The sequence below is a fragment of the Oncorhynchus masou genome, chromosome 1 (genome assembly GCF_036934945.1).
Source record: "Oncorhynchus masou masou isolate Uvic2021 chromosome 1, UVic_Omas_1.1, whole genome shotgun sequence".
Taxonomy (NCBI): Eukaryota; Metazoa; Chordata; class Actinopteri; order Salmoniformes; family Salmonidae; genus Oncorhynchus; species Oncorhynchus masou.
Window position 1 is genome coordinate 70,894,736 of NC_088212.1, and position 17,952 is coordinate 70,912,687.

A 17,952-nucleotide genomic window follows, 5' to 3' on the forward strand; every position below is an offset into this window, starting at 1 on the left:
AATATTTCTAAGAGTAAATAACAGCAGACAAGGGCAACTGTATCTATTTTGAGTGTGCTGTCTAAAGTGCTGAAATATACTAGCAAGAATAATATTTTAGATGAACTACAGTCTGGTTTTAGAAAGACCCAATCCACTGACACGCCTATTGTTTTTAACTGACTTTTAACAGCAGGGCCATTGACTGGGTTAAATCTAATTTAAACAGGTAGAGACCAAATTGTGGATGTTTATGGAAAACATTCTGGTGTGAAGGGGATTAGCTGTGGGGTCCCACAGGGGAGCATCATTGGCCCTCTTCTCTTCTTGCTGTACATTGATGATATGAAATCATCCTGCTCTCGTAAATAGTTATTGTATGTGGATGACTCTACTGGTGTCCCACAAGAACAAAGCCTCAGTAGAAGAGATCCTTAGTGCAAAGTTATCCAATATCACTAAATGGCTTTCAGATAACGAACTTTCTCTGCATCTTGAAAAAACAGAACCCATCTTATTTGGTTCCAGAGTAAAGCTTGCAAGGACACCTTGGTTTTAGTGTCAAAGTGGACAACTCAGTGGTTACACCAAAAACTTCAATCCGCTACCTTGGATCGGCACCTGACTGGTCAGACTACGGCCCTAAAGGTTTCCACAAAGATAAAGCTAAATATTATATTCCTAGCTCCGACCTCCAAATATCTGATAGTGACACCTGCCATCTAAAGAATGAGCTACAGAGCAGCCAGAACAAGCTGGTGATAGTTGTATTTAAACTCATCTGGAGGGGGAGCCTTTTCATCAGTTAGACTGGCTATCTGCAGAGAAAAAGGGTCATATTATCTCAACTTGGTCTGGTCCATTACAGTACCAGAGAAAAGTTTAGACACACCTACTCACTGTCCAGCCCAGTCTAACCTCAATTACACCCACTATTTTGGGTTGTTATGATAGAGATAGATAGATAGATAAATAGATAGATAGATAGATAGATAGATAGATAGATAGATAGATAGATATTGTAGAATAATAGTGAAGACATCCAAATTATGACATAACACAGGAAATTTGTTTAACACTTTTTTGGTTACTACATGATTCCGTATGTGTTATTTCATAGTGTTGATGTCTTCACTATTATTCTACAATGTAGAAAATAGTCCAAATGAGTAGGTGTGTACTTATATTAGATGTCCACCAATACAACGCCAGAGACTCTGATATTGCCCATTTTAAATTTTAAGAGTTCCTAGCTCGCTAGCTATCTATTATAACAACCCAAAAGAGTGGGTATAATTGTGGTTAGACTGGGCTGGACAGTTAAGGGTTAAAGCTGTGGGTTTCCCTCTCTCCATCCCTCCCTCCTCTGGCTGTCATTGCTGGGGTGTGAATGAGTCGATTCTTTAGTCATTTCCTCCTTCGGTCGCTCGCTACCTTTCACCGAATGAGAAGGGAGGAGAAAGAGAGAGAGGCAGAGAGAAAGAGAGAGAACAAGAGAAAGAGAAAGAACAAGAGAGAGAAAGATAGAACTAGAAAGAGAATTAGAGAGAGGGAGAGAGACAGACAGACAGATAGAGAGTGAGATTAGTCATGAGAAAAGCAACATGGTGGCCAGTATTGTGTAAAGGGCCACTAAAACCCACAATCTGTCTCTTCTGAGAAAACACAGAGCAACCTTCTCGTCTCCCCCCCTCTCTCTTTAGCCTCACCCATAACCTCTAAATGATTTTAGAGAAGTGACAAGCCTGTTATAATGTGGATTTTCACTAGAAGCTATGTGTGAACAACCACACTCCCCAACCACACACTGTGTTCTGTGATGATGAGAGAACAGCACTAATGTAGCCCTGTGTCTCTGTGTTATCGCTCTCTGGTGGCAGGTGGCAGTATTACACAATTCTATAGGCCATCAGCATAGATGTAGTGAAGGGGTCAATGGAACGCAGACCGTTCGGTGCACATTCAACAAATCTGATCTAACTAAAGTGGAGATTCGTCAAATCCGTCATGATCAATGTATTGTAACAGGCCCACAATGTGTTTACAAAGTCCGATTTGGATATACTTGGCTTTTTTCAATGCATAACATTTAGAAGTAGTCTCTTTTCAGGTTCAGAAGAAGTGACTGCTAAATGCTAACTCCAGTTCGTATAAGCTGGTAGCATAGAGAAATCAGTGGTGGTAGTCAGTCTTTTTCTAACTGTAATGCAGTTGATTGGTGACGATGACATGAACATGTATTGTTGACATCAATACAAGCATTATACTCCGATTGTTACCACAACATAGTGTGAATTTTTCTGGGGGCAATGAGGAGATTCAGGACTTTCCACCATTCATTTCCATGGCAATTCCATTGTTTTGGTAGAATTGGATTGACCTCTTTACCGCATCTATCCGCGCCTGCTTGAAGTAGACTTTTCTCCTAACCACAGATCTCGGATCATATTACCCAGCTGTAATTGGTACCTTAATATCAAAGTCACTGGTCTGACGTGGCTTGGCGGGTCTAAATATAAGATGACATCAGGATGTGGAAGACTTTGAAGTAAGAGAGGAAGAAAAAGAGGAAGAGAGAGAGAAAGAATCAGGAGGGTGGGGGGTTGTTGAGGGTCATTTTCCCATCAGCCTTCAGTACGGCACCCTGCCGAGAGAGACACAGCAGTAGGGCCACGGACACACACACACACACACACACACACACACACACACACACACACACACACACACACACACACACACACACACACACACACACACACACACACACACACACACACTATGAAACAGGATTAACCCAGACAATCCTTATGAAGCAGATTACAGGACACAACACAGCTGTCATAATGATAAGATAACCAGGAGACACACAACCAACCATCCCAATACTACACATTCTAAATGTACCTGTCTGAACAGTTCAATGCCAACGGTAGAAACTAAGGCCTACTGCTGAGTTCGGTGAAATACTCAAGACAATGTAGACCTACTCTTCACTGACACAAGTCGTCTAGATCATCCACAGTAAACACTATTGGTCACAAGGACACATCATGAGTCATGAGGACAGTGTTTTCCATGGTAGTGAGCCCTACTTCTCCTTAAACACCAGACATGTGTCATCACCACACGCCACACATTGCAACAGGTCTCGTGGTTCTCAGAAGGCTGGGAGAGAAGGATGTTCTTCCTGGCTGTTATACTGTCTTTGGCCAGCAGATGGAGGTGCATCATTGAGACATGGAGAGGGAGTCCCCAGCTCTTCAGCAGCAGTTCTATAGTGAGCAGTGTGCTCCACATACAGTAGTACCCTGAAGACCAGAGGCAGACCACTGGGTCATGGCTGACTTCAGCTTGACAGAACAGAAGTTTGACATGGAGAGAACACATATCAAACCAGTTAGGAGGAAGACCAGTTCAATACATGCTTATTGAATGATCATTGGGCTATATGTTTGTGGTGTCAACACTATAGACATATCATTAATAGAATGGGCTTGGAACCGCTTACCCTGCAATTGTACTGGTAAACTCATACCCTGCCTGGTATTGTGAGGCAATAATTTCCATGGTAATGTAGAATGTTCATTCAAACTCATACAATGGAATGTATTTTTGTCATGTCAGTTGAGATGATTCAACTAACACAGCACAGATTGATGGATACACTTCCTGGTTTTACTTCCTGCTTCGCTCCTATGGACTCACTTGCAATGGCCACCCATTATACTATCACTGACTTGAATGGGGAAGTCTGTTCTATTAATCATATTTCTATTGTCAAAACACTTGTCAATAATATGACACTGGGTATTTCAGTAGGAGTTTAATCGCTCTGTTCCCAGTAACTTTACTACAGTTCTGTAAAAGGGCTCAGTTAAATGTCACCCAGGGCTTTCAGTAAACTTAACCCTTTCTAGGCTTTCAGAATGAAATCAGATGAATACCAAATACACACACACAGGAGCACCCCCCCCCAAATGGCTAACTGACATACAGTAAACAGGCTGATGTATCATCCTGCTGTGAGAAAAACCGATCACTAACAAACAATTGCACAGACACACCGAAAACATCAACAAACACACACACTCTGTTCTGCCCTCTTGCTGCACTGAATGCAGATTCCACACAAACGCACAAACACACACACACTGACAGAGTAAATCCTCTTGGCTCCTGTGTGACCTGGCCAGTGCAGAGATAACAGTCAGGCAGCTCTCGAGGGCAGTTCATCTTTAACCAGGAAGGGATTTGACTATCAGCTAGTTAAAACAACCAATGGAGATACACACGGTGTGACAGACAGACAGACAGACGGTTGCCTATCTAGCTGATCCAGCTGCTAGGCTCAGCCCAACCCAGCCCTTCTCCCTGGAGGTAAAGCACACATCTAGGATCAGAACAGCCTAACATTAACCCAACTCAGTCCAGTATAGTGCTGGCTAATCTAGCCCAGCCTCCATGAGTATAAAATATCTCCTCTCTTTCCCAAGAAGCCAGTCAACCACACAGTCATAGTCTGGCCAAACCAATACCCGATTATTAGTTTAGTACATTAGCACAGAGGAGTACTACAGGATGAAAAAGACTAGCATTAAGAGCTACATGCTAGCAACTACTGTAGTTCAGTCATGAAGAGGAGACCTTCTCTGAGATCAAAAACAAAGGATGCTTAGGAGGAGAAGGGGTCAGGGGTGAAAGTTCAGGGGTGAAGGAGGAGGGGTGATCTGACCTCCTTAACCCCACTAACAAGGGCCTCTCATCAGCCATGATCCCTGCTGCTATGGCCTCTTTGAACAAGGATACTGGTCCTCTACAAAGACCCAGAGCTCCAGGCAGAGGAATGGCAGCTGGAGGAATTAGCCCCAGAGAACACTGGGAAACTCCAGGGTTGAACCTGTATGACTAAAATGTTTAAAACCACACACATGAACACAAACACACACACACTTTCAGATACACCACATCAGGATAAACATGCTCTGGTAGTTCCAGGTCAGTTTGACTTCTGAGATGAGATCTAGCCCCAGGTGTGTGTGTGTGTGTTTGTGCCCACACTCTCTCTATTACACTGCCACATCATCAAGAATATGAGATGCCATCTATTAGGCTGCTGAGCTAGACTTTCAGAGAGAGAGAGAGAGAGAGAGAGAGAGAGAGAGAGAGAGAGAGAGAGAGAGAGAGAGAGAGAGAGAGAGAGAGAGAGAGAGAGAGAGAGAGAGAGAGAGAGAGAGAGAGAGAGAGAGAGAGAGAGAGAGAGAGAGAGAGAGAGAGAGAGAGAGAGAGAGAGAGAGAGAGAGAGAGAGAGAGAGAGAGAGAGAGAGAGAGAGAGAGAGAGAGAGAGAGAGAGAGTGAGTGAGTGAGTGAGTGAGTGAGTGAGTGAGTGAGTGAGTGAGTGAGTGAGTGAGTGAGTGAGTGAGTGAGTGAGTGAGTGAGTGAGTGAGTGAAAGACCCAACCAAATCATGAGAAAACAAAAAGATCATTACTTGACAGATTGGAAGAGTTAACAAAAAATCTAGAATGCTATTTGGCCCTAAACAGAGAGTAAACAGTGGCAGAATACCTGACCCACTGTGACTGACCCAAAATGAAGGAAAGCTTTGACTATGTACAGACTCAGTGAGCATAGCCTTGCTATTGAGAAAGGCCGCCGTAGGCAGACATGGCTCTCAAGAGAAGACAGGCTATGTGCACACTGCCCATAAAATGAGGTGGAAACTGAGCCACAGTGTGGGTGAACGGATGACCTCTGCATGTGTATTTCCCACCGTGAAGCATGGAGGAGGAGGTGTGATGGTGACACGGTCTGTGGTTTTAGAATTTAAGGCACACTTAACAAGCATGGCTACCACAGCATTGTGCAGGAAAAGCCGCCAACAAGTGCTCAGCATACGTGGGAACTTCTCCAAAGCTGTCATCAAGGCAACTGCTGGCTATTTGAAGAATCTCATATATAAAACATATTTTGTTTAACACTTTTTTGGTTACTACATCATTCCATATGTTATTTCATAGTTTGATGTCTTCACTATTATTCTACAATGCAGGGAATAGTACAAATGAAAGAAAAACCCTTGAATGAGTAGGTGTTCTAATTTATTGTATGAATATTTAATTTCCCTTTTGTACTTTAACTATTTACACATCATTGCAACACAGTACATATACATAATATGACATTTGAAAAGTCTTTACTAGTTTGGAACTTTTGTGAGTGCAATGTTTACTGTTCATTTTATATTGTTTTTTTCACTTTTGTTTATTATCTATTCCACTTGCTTTGGCAATGTAAACATATGTTTCCCATCCCAATAAAGCCCCTTAAATTGAAGTTGAAAGAGAGAGAGAGAGGGAGAGAGCAAAAGAGAGAGAGAGAGTGGGATAGAGAGAGAGAGAGAGAGAGAGAGAGAGAGAGAGAGAGAGAGAGGGAGGGTACAGTAGTTAGTAAGTAGAGTATTCTAGTGTCTGTCAGTATACCTGTGCTCTATCATTACCCTGCAGGCCTCCATTCACCTCCATTATAGAGTTACATCAGACAGCATGAGAGTACAGCTCTGACCCTGCACACACACATACACCACACCGCTCTTTGTGAAAGTGCTGCTCCTGCATTAGAGGAGAGCAGTCTTTCAGTGAGGGTCTGGTCTACCAGTCTGGTCTATCAGCCCAGTGGGGGTCTGGTCTACCAGTCTGGTCTAACAGCCCAGTGGGGGTCTGGTCTACCAGTCTGGTCCTCCACTCTCTCTCTGTATTTCTCCCTCCCTCCTCCTTCTCTTCTCTCCATGTGTACTTGCCTGGCTCGGCATAAAAACACAGCAATGACAGGGATGAGGTTCTGCTTAGAAAGGATCTCTCTCTCTCCCAAACACACACATACCGCCCAGTGTGAAACTGTCTCCAGGGTATATCTACGAGCTCTCTGTCTGTTCCTCTCCTCCATGTTCCCCTCCCCTCTTTCCCCCCCATCCTTTCTCAGCCCCTGTTAATTATACAGAGGTTCTCCTTAGGTTGTAGAATGACACATATATAAAGTATTCTGACACATATATAAAGTATTCTGACACATATATAAAGTATTCTGACACATACACTAAGTATTCTAACACATACACTAAGTATTCTAACACATACACTAAGTATTCTAACACATACACTAAGTATTCTAACACATACACTAAGTATTCTGACACATACATAAAATATTCTGACACATACATAAAGTATTCTGACACATACACTAAGTATTCTAACACATACACTAAGTATTCTAACACATACACTAAGTATTCTAACACATACACTAAGTATTCTAACACATACACTAAGTATTCTAACACATACACTAAGTATTCTGACACATACATAAAGTATTCTGACACATACACTAAGTATTCTGACACATACACTAAGTATTCTAACACATACACTAAGTATTCTAACACATACACTAAGTATTCTAACACATACACTAAGTATTCTAACACATACACTAAGTATTCTAACACATACACTAAGTATTCTGACACATACATAAAATATTCTGACACATACATAAAATATTCTGACACATACATAAAGTATTCTGACACAGTGTATATGTGTCAGTATTCTCTGAAACAGAAGTGTGGGCGTATGACACAACAACTTGGTAACGACACACACACACACACACACACACACACACACACACACACACACACACACACACACACACACACACACACACACACACACACACACACAGACCCAACTAGACACACACCCTTCACTCACAGACTGTGACTTATCGCTCCACTCCACCACTCTGTCTGTGTGTGTGTCTTTGTCTCTGGAGCAGACCCAAGGCCTTGGCTGGCGTCTGAGATGCTGTGGCTAATGTGGGGTAGATGGCCCACTGCTCCACTGGTGGTGGAGTCAGACCCAGCCCAGCTGTAAGCCTGATAGCAGGCAGCCCAGAGCTGAGAGCTACTGGGCTTCGGGCCTGGAGTGGTAGAGCATGCACCTGCTCCCATCATGGAGGCTCCAACTGACACACACTAACACACACACTCAAGAGACAAAACAATACACACACAGGTAGATGCAGACATATAAATACAAACACCAAAGGCAGAATCACAGAGAAAGACAAACAGCATACACAAATACACCAAAACAGACAGACACAAACACTGACACACACTGGTAGACAAAGGTAGACAAAGGCACAGACACATCACAAGGCCCAGCCAGCTGTGGAGCTTATCATGGTAACCGCACCTGCCAGCCTCTTCAGTCTACCTCCAGCAATGACATCTCCTCAACCACAGTCATACCACACACTACATCCTTACTCACACTGAACCATACACCACTATGTACACTACTGTTGTTCTTGTTGTCTCTGCTGGTCATCTCTTTACCCAGACTGCCTCTCTCTCCCCCTACTAATCTCCTCCACTCGTCACCTCCCTCTCCCCTTCGCTCAACCCCTCCTTTCTCTCTCTGATGAAGTGTGCAGGGTTATGGTTGGCTACTTATCTCTCCCAGTGCTCTGCCAGGGACAGGGATCCATGGCACGCACGCACACACACTCTCTCTCTCTCTGTGTGTGTCTGTGTGTGTGTGTGTGTGTGCGTGTGTGTGTGTGTGTGTGTGTGTGTGTGTGTGTGTGTGTGCGTGTGTGTGTGTGTGCATGCGTGTGTGTGTGTGCGTGTTTCTTTTGCCCTTGTGTGGATGATGGATGGCTGCTGGTGTCGTCCCTCTGGACGAGTCGGAGAGGAGAGCCCGTCGCCATGGCCACACAGTTCTCTCACCGTTAGTGATGAGAGCAAAGGCTGATGGGCAGGAGAGTCTACTCAGAGTAAATAGGGCCGACGGAGCTCCCTCCCAAAATTAACACACTCTGGGTCGAAATTACAGCAGATCAAGGATCAGCTTCCTCTACACAAATACTAACCTATCCTATAACTTATCCATGAGAAGAAGACAACAAGCTGACCTGATATCAGTGACATGAGACAGGACTGGAGTAATCTGCCTCTAGGGGTTTAGTGAGGCCGTTGAGGACAGGGGCTGCAGACTAGACTAGACAGAGGTAGATGCATGTAAGGCACTTCTCCTCCACTGATAATATCCTCTTCACAAACAAGGAAACACACACACACACACACACACCCTATGACACTCAGCTGATGTAGCAGATGCCAGTGGCACTTCCAGTATGTTTATAATGACAGCCTTTCTCTCCCTGAGGAGACCTCTGACAGGCTAACACATGACTAGAGAGAGAGAAAGAGAGAGATCGAGAGGGAGGGAGGGGATAGAGAAGGGGGCAGAAGAATGAAGGAAGAGAGAGAGAGCAAGATAGATGGGGAGAAGAAGTAAGAGAAAGCAATAGAAAACAGGAGGAGAGAGAAGGGAGACATAGTGAGGGGAAAACAGGAGGAGAGAGAAGGGAGACATAGTGAGGGGAAAACAGGAGGAGAGAGAAGGGAGACATAGTGAGGGGAAAATAGGAGGAGAGAGAAGGGAGACATAGTGAGGGGAAAACAGGAGGAGAGAGAAGGGAGACATAGTGAGGGGAAAATAGGAGGAGAGAGAAGGGAGACATAGTGAGGGGAAAATAGGAGGAGAGAGAAGGGAGACATAGTGAGGGAAAATAGGAGGAGAGAGAAGGGAGACATAGTGAGGGGAAAATAGGAGGAGAGAGAAGGGAGACATAGTGAGGGGAAAATAGGAGGAGAGAGAAGGGAGACATAGTGAGGGGAAAATAGGAGGAGAGAAGGAGAGATGAGGACTTCTCTCTGGAATTTGACTAAATTGCAAATTGACCCATATACCCACACACCACATAAAAACATTGACACAGAGTGAATGAAGAACGTCGCTCTGCTTTGTCAACTCTACAATGTTTTGCAGCGTTCTCTGTTAAACTGACCAGCGACAGTGTGTGTTTGGCTACATGTTTGAGTTTGGCTTAGCCAGTGTGTGTGTGTGTGTGTGTGTGTGTGTGTGTGTGTGTGTGTGTGTGTGTGTGTGTGTGTGTGTGTGTGTGTGTGTGTGTGCGTGTTAGCTGTGCCTTCCGTGTGCCTGTGCAGAGTTTGTTTGGCCAGTGCTTATCAGACCTGGGGACTGTAGCTACACTAGCTAACAACACACACACAGCTAAACACACAACTCTGTGCTCTTCAGTTATTGCGTCGCTACTGGGTTAGCTAATGTTAGACCTGAGAAATGACTCTTCCTTTCACGTTGTTCCTGTGTGCTCTTCTCTAGTGAAAGACAAGCTCTCTGCTCAGTCTCAGATCAGGGAAAGGAACACCCCTCAGTCTAGTGCTCCAGGAGACTAGAAGACTGAGACATGGTATTACCTCACATTAATTCAATTCAGATTCATTGGCATGACGAGTCCAATGTTGCCAAAGCAGTGTGCACTGCAATATAAACCACAAATAATACTAAATCACGGAATTAAATTGCAATACAAAACGAATGACAAGCAATAACACAAAACAAAATGTGCGCAGGCACAAGCACGTGCACGAACGTACACACACACACACGTTTCTGTTGGTGAGGATCAGCCAGAGGTCAGGTGTCCTGTTCCTGGGGCATGCTGGGACAGATCAGGTGACTGGTGATAACATCTGGTGCCTGCTGGGAGAATTGTGTGTGTGTGTGTGTGGGGGGGGGGTCATTGTATCCCTCTGTTTGCACAAGCTGAACCGTTTACATATGTGCCAACAACACACTCGCCATTCCACCAAGGGTTTTACAGAGAGGTCTGCTTTGTGTGTGTGTCTGTGGACAAAAGAGGATTGATGGTGTGTGTATGTATGAGAAAGTGTGTATATGTGTCACTAGGTTGGCAAATGAAGGCTGCTCCTTATCCATCCTGGAAAGCAGGACTAAACCTACACACACAGGACATCGCCCCGCAGTGGAGATGAAGTAACATTAAACCCCTGAGCAGAGTGTGACACAGGGGACACGGTGTGTGTGTGACAATGTGTGTCACTAAACAGTCGCAGAGTAACTACCTCACAGATCAGGTTGGGCTTGTTCCATCACACACACCGTGAGCAGACACACACAACTGACGGATGTCACACACCTCAGGGACTACAGCAGGGGTGTCAAACCACTATGTTCCTCTACCTGACTCTTTACTTTCAACCTGACACGCCATTCATCTCTGAGTGTTAGATTAGCTGGGGGAGGGGTGAGCAAACGGCAGTAGGTGTAAGGGGGTAACGGACCCCTATGGTGCGTCTGTCTGTCTCCCTCTGACTCCTCGTCAAACAGGTGGTTTATGACATGTTTGTAAAGTTGCCTCTACTCTTCCTGTTTCCTGTTTATCCGTCCCTGTTTTACTCCTCTGTGTGGAAGGGGGAAACAGGCATAGTTAAAGACAGGCCTACACACACACACACCCCTCCCCGGTGCCTGGAGTGAAAGCCTGTCAACCAGATCCCACATTACCCCATCACCACACAATCCTCCAGACTAACAGCTCCATGAGAGACAGAGAGACAGACAGAGAGGGTTGAGAGAGAGAGAGATTTCCCTTGTGTACCCTTAACCATTTGTACATCGTTGCAACACTGTATATATACGTAATATGACATTTGTAATGTCTTTATTGATTTGAAACGTCTGTATGTGTAATGTTTACTGTTAACTGCTGTGCATTGTAGAAAAACCCTGGGTCATACTGTAGTTTAAATAGTCAAATACGAGGCCAGCCAAGCCACCTCCCTGCATCTCTCCAATAGACACATATGTAAACCCATGCAAACTTTAGTCTCTGTCATTGAACGCTATCGGAGATAAGGAAATGCAAACTGGGTCACCTTAGCTCTAGGCACACTGTGTAAACACACACACACACACAGCACCCTGTAGGCTCGAATCACTGTCTAAACAGGGACATATATATGGCTTTTACCACGGACAAACTGTCACCGGGAGGACTGAGGCCATGCTAGGTATAGGACACTGTCAGTGTCAGAACAGTCATAAAGTACAATGACAGTACAGGAGGAGGTAGAGGAACAATGTTGCAACAATAGAGGTTTGTGTTTTAGGTAGAAAGAGATTTTGGTTTGGTTGTTTTGGTTTTGAACAGTTCTGGTTTTCAAACACTGAGCAATAATACATCTGCAGGCAGCTCCACGTTGTACTTGACATAGTCCAATCAATACAATGTAACACTTTGCGTTATCATTTCCATACGTTAAGCTCCAATCAGCAGCCTGCAGTGACAGAGGAGAGCGGCAACATGGCGGATTATTCTGAGGTCATTGAGCCTTATCAGCCGCGGGTAAACAAATAACCCGCTTCTTCTGGCTACTGATAACCTCAGTACACAGCACGGTGCGAGTCTGCACGCTGGCCCGACGCCTTTTGCGTGTATTGTCTCTCTCTGTGTGTGTGCCTACTTTAGAAGCAGATGCTGCGCGCGCCTCCCGGTAACAAGGGGATCGCTGGTTGGCGCACCCGGAGCGTGGGAAGTTATTGACCCACTCCACCTGGCGTCTGTGTACACACAAGCTGGGTCACGGACAGTCATCTTCAACATAAGTCCTCTCGTGACACCCTACGTCTACGACCAACAAACGTTTACCAGAGTCACACCATCGCCATTTTATACGACCGGTGGGGACAATGGGGGTAACATAATCATGTCTAGATGGGATACAGCTTTTGTCAAATTCACGTCAAAAGTTTTGGGGGGCATTTTAGCTAACCCTAACACTTTTCCTAACCTTAACCTACTCATCCTAACTTGCTGCGAAAATTCTACTAACCTTCTAACAAAAACGTGTATCCCTTCTAGACAAAACCGGCTAATATAAGCTACAATGATCCCACAAGCATACAACCCATGACGTTTCAAAGTAACTAGCCCAGAAATGTAATAGCAGAGTAATAAACTGCAAAATAGTACATTGTTTCCATTTATTCCCTTATTTATAATATATATGACAAATTCAAATAAATAGGCCTACATATAGCTACATATAGCTAAACATTGCAATTTCAATTAGAATGTGTGCCTTAGACAACTCCGCAAAAGCGCTTTTGTAATGGAAGAAGCTATTCTTTCCAATAGCCTACATAACTTAGCTATCGAGGCAATACAGCAACACGACACAACGTAGACTTCTACATTTCTATCAAGGTTTCGGTGTCTTTACCCGTGCCTCGTTCAGAATTCATATTCGCCGATGAAGACATGACAACCACACTAAGAGAGCTGTCGCAAAGCTTAGCGTATCAACTCTACACTCAAGGCGACAACCCCCGGGGACAATGTATCGAATTTGGACACTGTTAAACGTAGCCTAGATGTAACTCAACAATAACCTAGGCCTCCTTATCAGTACTAAAATAGGCAACATTGTTCAAATCAAGTTTCGGTTTTCATTTGTCATAAAGGCAAAAGCTTTACGCACCGACACACAGGACAATATCACAAAACAGCATCATAAAACAAAGCCGTTGATGCGATAAACACACAACGCAAGAACTGCAAGCCAGCATCGAGCTTCAATTCACGACAATCGTTTCCTCGAGATAGTCATAACTTCCTCAACAAACCTCTCCACTATTCACTCATTTACTCTAAAAACGATGCTTACCAAACGAATACCGACAAAAACTCACCGCAAAAGGAGAGTAGTAATCCAATATTTGTATTATAATCCCCACTAGTGGTAAAAGCGCATATCCATCGCTGCGCTCCGCGCTGTCGAGAGTAGGCTACTTTTGTTGTCAAGCAGGAAGCTCCGTCGCTTGCGAGGCACACGGAGGGAGCCAGCCGGCTGCTGAGCAGAGCAGAGCCCGGAGGGGAGGGAGGGAGAAAGGAGGGAGGTGGGGCTTCTTCTCTAGTGGGGGACATACAGACAAACAGACATGGGGACAAGCACCTGCTCCCATGTCACGCCGTCGGAGCGCTGACCCCACATTGTCCCCCGGCCATGGAAAAGAATAGAGGGCCGATGCTTCACATTCCACACATGACAGGAATGGAGTTCATGTACTGTAGCGGCTTTGTTGTGTCATTACACATGTTATAAGGCAGGAGGGGCAGACGAGGCTGCTTAGTGTCACAGGGTTGAATGAGATCAATGCGCAAGTAGGAAGGCAGGCCTATTTATAATTTATAGGCCGAATGCATGCCTTTATCATTTTAAATCCCATTAAATCGTTTGATAACACTAGTCTACTTTTAAACATAACACAATTCAAATATAGTATCATTTCTAAAATTATCATGAAATAGCCGATTTAGGTAAGCCAAAAAATATAACACAAGTTTAGTTACGTGTACATTAGTTATTGAATGCATAGACGATCGAATTGACATCAAATCTGTAAAGAGCTATGAAAATGACAATTTCACTGAATGTCCACAAGGGGGCAGACACCTACCAAGAGCACAGCTCCCACATACCGGGCTGCTGTCTATCACTGAACTAACCGTGAACTGTCTCACTCTCCCATCCGTGTACTTATCAATGGCTTGATTGTAGATCATTCAATAAGCCAGTGTTGGAGAATAATGGGACTCTGATTGTAAAAACTCATAGACTTCCAATTGTTGCCTGCCAAGTCGCTCACACATTTTGTCCCTGCACATTGAGTATATCCTCTTCGTAGCTTCAAAAGCTGTTTTTAAAACGAAAAATAAATAGAAAACAAATAAAAATAGAACAAAAAAACTACCAATAACTGTGTTGTAAACAAAACAATAACGAGTAGTTGACTAGTGGGCACTGAGCTAGATATCATTCATATTCAAATAGATTACTGAAGGAAGGACTGGGAGTGGGGATGAGAGAGGGAGAGAGAGAAAAGGGCAACCAGTGAAGAAGAAACACCATTGTAAATACAACCCATATTTATGTTTATTTATTTACCCTTTTGTACTTTAACTATTTGTACATCGTTACAACACTGTATATAGACATAATATCATGTTTGAAATGTCTCTATTCCTTTAAAACATCTGTGAGTGTAATGTTTACTGTTCATTTTCTAGTGTTTATTTCACGTTTGTTTATGACCTATTTCACCTGCTTTGGCAATGTAAACATATGTTTCCCATGCCAACAAAGACCTTTGAATTTCATTGAATTGAGAGAAAGAGAGAGAAAAAGAAAGAGCGAAAGAGAGAGCGAGACACACAGAACACACTCTAACAGCACACAGCACACACTCACACAGAACACACTAGCTTGGTGAGCATGCCCTCGTGGAGCGAGCTAGTTGTGTAAGGTGTGAGTAGTTGAATTGGTCTGTGAGCTATTTTATCTTCATTTATAGGCTAGTTAATATTTTATTTAGTTAAGCGTATAGACCAACGGCCTGTACAGGTCCGGACCAATACATTCTTTGTGTTTGTTTTTGTACATTGTTAATAATTTAACATTTCAAACCTCTTTTGAAACTTTTGGGTGTTTAATGTTAACTGTTAATTTGTGATTGTTTATTTCACTTGCTAAGTCAATGTTAACATACAGACCGTTTGAATTGAATTGAGAGAAAAAATTGGAAGGGAGAGAGAGAGAGGAACAGAGAAAGGAAGAGGGGGGGTGGTGAGGAGGAGAGGTTTAGTTCCTATCAGGATGGTAAACTGTAGATAACCTCTACAGTGAGCCTCTTATCCGATGCTCTGATGGGACTTCAACTGCTCTGCAATTCTTATTTTTTGCCTGACTACCATATCCCCCCCCCCCCCCGAGTTTAGTTAGAGGGGGGATAGAGGGATGAGAGGAGGAGGGATGGGGTGATGAGAGATAGGAAGTGAACGTCCAAGACGCCCTGACTACAACCTGGAGTGAGTGTTGGAGTGTGGAGAGTAGAGAGAAAGTATGTGTGTCTGGGAGCTCATCTATCTGAAAGCTTAGCTATCACCTCTGTGTGACCTGTGAGAGAAAAGAGAGAGAGAGAGAGAGAGAGAGAGAGAGAGAGGTAGGGAGAGAGAGAGAGGGGGAGAGAGAGAGATAGGGGGAGAGAGAGAGAGATAGGGGGAGAGAGCAAGGGAGAGAGAGAGAAATAGAGCAGGTAGAGGAGGCTACACGATCCTGACTAATGATGCAGTTCTGGGAACCAACTTCTCATCTGCCTGCTGTCTGCACGCACACTGCCCCCAGGACAGCTCTACACACACACACACACACACACACACACACACACACACACACACACACACACACACACACACACACACACACACACACACACACACACACACACACACACACACACACACACACACTCTCACGCACGCACACACACACACACACAGTCACGGGCACACAAAGGCACACACATGCATGCACATAAAAACAGAAACAAATAAAACACACCCCTGTCATCTCACCATTCTACAACCATAAACATCACAATGTCAAAGGCTTGGCTTCAAGCACACTAAGTCATTTACATAGAAGCTGGGAAAGTCTAAACACAGCTTTGAAAGGCCAGCATTCAGCAGTGTGGTTAAACATTCATGTTTTACTGGATGGTTTTTAGTGCAGATACTTTTCAAAACACACATTTGCATTGAGTTATCCCCACAGTGAGGCTTTGCTAGGGCCTCATTACTATTCCCTCTCAACCAGGCAGCCGCAGGTGCACTACAAGTATGGGAGCCCACCGGGTATTCCCTTCCCTTCCCCTCCTCACCCGCCCACCCTCCCTTTCCCTCACCTTTCTCTACCCTGTTTTTAGCCATCCCTCCCTCTCTAGCCCTCTCCTCCCACCTGTCTCCTCTCCCTCCATCTCTTCCCTTCCGTTCCCTCTCCTCCCATCTCTTCCACCATCTCCATCCCTCCCTCCATCCCTCTCGTCAGTGGTCCTGGCCTTAGGCGTCGTTAGCTTAATTTAATAAAGGGGCTTAAGCTTACGAGAGGCTTTTGAAGGATCTGACTGCTGTTAAATTCATTACAATCTATCAGCCACAGGAGACAAGGCCTCAGCTAGCAGCTAATGAAGAAATAAGACAGAGACTGAGAGGGGGAGGCAGGGAGGTATGAGAGCCCTGCTCCAATCTCCACCCTTCGCCTCAAACCTGGCACACTGAGAGATGAGGATGAAGATGTTAATACCAGTAACACCTACTGTAGTTCTCTCTATTATAACAGAGGAATGGTCATAATATGTTTTCCATGGATTGAATCCTGTAGTTGATTGCGCCACTGTTCCCTCTCTCTTTCTCTGTGTACCTCTCTCTCTCTCTCCTTCCCCTTGCCCTTGTGTCACACAGTGTACATTGCAGTAGTGTGTGTGTGTGTGTGCGTGCGTACGTGCGTGTGTGTGTGTGCGTGCGTGAGGACTGACGGTGGGATTGCCAGGCACAGTGAAAGCATGTGTTCCCCCCCTCCATGGCTGAATAGAATGCCTCCTTCACCTCCTTTCTGAACTCCCCTTCTCCTCTGAAAGGCACACGGCTCTCCCCCTCCACTCCTTCTCTCCCTTTGTTTAGAGGACAAGTAGCAGGTCTTTCAGAGCCTGCTATGGGGGGACACACTCAGAGTGGGGGAGAAGCATAGAGTGGGGCCCTCCCATGGACTGCCCTGGGGCCCCCTCTTCCCCTCTAGGCTGTCAGCCCATCATTTCCCCTCCTCTCTATCCATCTATGCCTACCCACACCCCCTCAAATGTCTCTGTACCTCTGTGAAAGCATAAGAATGGTTGCACCCCCCCCCCCTCGCCCATGGAAATAAAGGCATTTAACATGCAGAACAGATTCAAAGGGGAGGAGGAGATTCTTCAACAGACACACACATCAACTAGTTTTTAGGCAGAGGGTTAGAAGAGGGCGCACATTCTGAGATAGAGTTCACATGTTTTTCTGTCATACCCTGGCTCCAACCTGCCTGTGCAGTATAACCACGTGGTCTCTCTGTGTTTGTCATGTATCTCAGTGTGAGACCGTCAGCTGCCAATAACCTGGCATCCACGCACGCACACAACCA

At 44.7% G+C, this 17,952-nt stretch overlaps 1 protein-coding gene across 1 annotated transcript in view; it reads right to left on the minus strand.

Annotated features, from left to right (window-relative positions):
* The window catches only part of LOC135549982 (genetic suppressor element 1-like), a 446,019-nt gene that overhangs the window by 69,255 nt on the left and 358,812 nt on the right, over positions 1 to 17,952 (minus strand).